The following is a 3,174-nucleotide window of genomic DNA, read 5'->3' as shown; positions in this document are numbered from 1 at the left end:
TAAGAAGACTTGCATTATATTTATATTTTGACAACAAAATACAAATGTATTTCTTAGGTTGCATATAATTTAATTTCTAGAATTAAAATCGCCCTCTTGTTCTACTGCCCCAGCATAAACAGATGTGCATATAATTAGTATTTTGATGTAAATTGGCTCAAACATCACTCGAGATTAAAATCAGCATTCTATTGTGACATTTTTAAAAAATGTATATATATTCTAATCTCCATTTCCCCAAGAATTCTGTTGATTGCAGATGTCTGAAAAATAGTAGATTATCCCAAACTTGCCAGGTCTTTTGCAAAATGCTATATAAAAAGAAGATACAAGTGATTATGACAAGATCTTCCATTTGGTATGACGGGTCTAATACAACCCCAAGGCTATGTGTCCAAAACTATTTCATCATATGGTTCATAAAGTTTTAGATGAGAGGCACAATTTGATTTCTCTTTCAACTCCTTATCCTTTGGAGTCTTTGGAAAATAAAGAGAAGTCATAAGTGTGTATCTATATTTCTGTATATACACATGTATTTTATATGTATAAACATATTTTTATATAAATATATAAACGTAAACACACAGACTGTAGTTTGGGAAGCAATGTGATCACATCTTTTTCTCTTTTCTGGGTAGGCTAAAAGGAATAGAAATGAATGGGGAGTACTTCGCATTGCCCGTTGGCTTGGACCTTTTACTCAGTTGAAGCATAACGTCCAGCAAGTGACTCAAATTTCTGATTCTCATTTTCTTCAGACATACATGACAATAATATCTTCTGCTGTAAGTATTTTAAAGAGTCGAGAAAGTCAAAGTAGAAAGTTCTTCCCAGGTGCTCTTCCGTTCTAAAATGCGGGGTGGAGGCCGTCGTGACTCTTTGGGAGTTTCTCTAGTTGCGGGGTCTGTCTCTGAGACACATGTTCTGTGGACCAGAGTCCTTGGGACACCTTGGTCTAGCCTGGGGATGACCTGGGGTGAAGCTTGTAAGGAAAAGAATGGTAACTGGGCTTTTCTTTCTCTCCAGGCAGGCTAGAAAGCACTTATTTGATTTGTTCGCCAACTTGTTCTCCGTACACTGGTGATATCAATTCTTAAATATTTTAGTACATTTGGAATTATTAGGAAAAAAGTGCATATAAATGTGGAGGCGTGTGCTTCTCGGAAGGTGCCGAGGGAGTACGTTGACTCTGGTGTGTGGATCACATTCTCCTACCTTGAATGAATTATTCTTGGAAATTTTATCTAAAAATTCTTACTGATATTTCTGCCTGACAAGTTAGGAGGAGTAATTATTTTCTGTGTATTTGGATGTGGTTTTTAAAGCATCTGTGTTTTAACCTGTAGTGTTCAGAGAGAAACTAACTCTGCTTCGGATGTAGATTTCTGGGTCTGATACTTGGTGCTTCAATCTCCATAGTGTGAGTGGGTCCAGGACGGAAGTGGAAAGGGGAAGAAATGATGAGGCAGTGGGGAAGTCAGACGTTTATTAGTGTGTTTTCATTTCTGTGTGTGCAGGGAAGGGTTGGGTGTATATAGTTTTCTCAGAATAGCAATGAAAGTCATATTTCAAAATAGGTTATTAAACCAAGCAGAGACCTCTGTTACGGCTGGTTGCTTTGTTTTATCTCCCCCACTCTTCCCATTTGTTTGGTTGACTATCTGAGATGGAAAGATTTGGGAAAGAGGGTTTAAATAATTCATTTGGGGCAAGCTCCATTTGAAAACTCACAAGCTACCAAGCTACTGCTCTCCGTTAAATGACGTGTTTTGTTAGGAAAACAAGGTATTTTTTAAGTAAATTGGATCTGAACGCCTTGAGGTACCCGCTCTTCTGTATTCAGCTGTCTTAGGAAATTACGCTCTGTGCGGCTTTTCTGGGAGTTGGAGTTTTCAGTTGCTCAGCCTGTAAGGCCACGAGGCTTTTATCATTAGTCTCTGTGGCTATCTCTGCTGCGTTTTAGCAGGAAAAAGTCCTAAATAATTGATGATAAAATATCTCCCGAAAAATTCTTTGTAGGCTAGATGTAGTTCATCTTGTCAAAACTTTTGGGACTCGGCAACAGAGAGAAAGAACGTGGTGTGGAGTCCTTTGAAGCATTAGCATCTTGGATTTTCACCCTGTACCGCCTTGTAGTAAAAGAGAAACCAGTGTGACACTGTGGCTTGGCAGGACATGCAGGAGGGGGTCGCAGAATTATGTCTGAAATATTATTGCTTCCTTCTTTTTCTCTTAAGCTAATAGAGTTTTAAAATGAGTCAAGTACATGTTTTAATTGATAAACGGAGTTTATATTCACCTATTGGAAACAGTACAGCATCTTTACATCAGATTAGGAAATAGGGATGTTTTACTAAAAGACGGGAAGAGTTCTTTCCAGTCTTTAAAGTAAATACAGATTCGAAGAATCTTAAGGCATACCATTTATTCATATTCATATCTATTGAAATACTGTACATCCACATACTTCAATAAATAGTTAAAAACCTGACCTCTTTTTAAATCATTTCTGGATTTCAAAAAACAATTTTTATTGAAAAGATTAAATAGGTAACTTTTGGCCGTGTCACAAAGCTAAGCACAACGGATAAATTAACAATTTTTCGGGAAATTCGATCAATATAGATGATTGGCTTTGACCATTGAGTTTCTCAGAGTTTTCTGAATTCACACATAGGGATAGATATATATATCTTTTGCCCTGAATTATCTGGTAATTTACTTCGGTTCTCCAGTCTACTTTCTAGACATAGCATAGATGTTATGATGAAGCTTTATTTTTTTCAGTTACGTTATAAACCCCCCCCCAAAGTGACTTTAAGTTTAAAATTTCCTCTCTCAAATCTTTTAGTGTCTCAAAAAAATAAAAACCCACAATATAGAACTTGGGCAGTACTTTTCATTATGTAATTGGTAAATAATAGAAACTTAATGATGTAACCAGACTTATGTTTTGAATAAGATCATTGTAAAACATAATTACACCACCTGCAGTTAAATTAATAATGCAAATGAATAAGTTAACTACCCTAATACTCTGGTTCTTTCCTCCCTTTCATCGACTTTCCCCCCTTCCTTCCTTCCTTCTTCCTTCCTTCCTCCCTCCCTTCCTCCCTCCCTTCCTTCCTTCTTCCCTCTTGCCTGCCTGCCTGCCTGCCTGCCTGCCTGCCT

Source organism: Otolemur garnettii, unplaced genomic scaffold (genome assembly GCF_000181295.1).
Source record: "Otolemur garnettii isolate 467f Iridium unplaced genomic scaffold, OtoGar3 scaffold00010, whole genome shotgun sequence".
In the NCBI taxonomy this organism is placed as follows: domain Eukaryota; kingdom Metazoa; phylum Chordata; class Mammalia; order Primates; family Galagidae; genus Otolemur; species Otolemur garnettii.
This window is presented reverse-complemented; position numbering follows the sequence as displayed.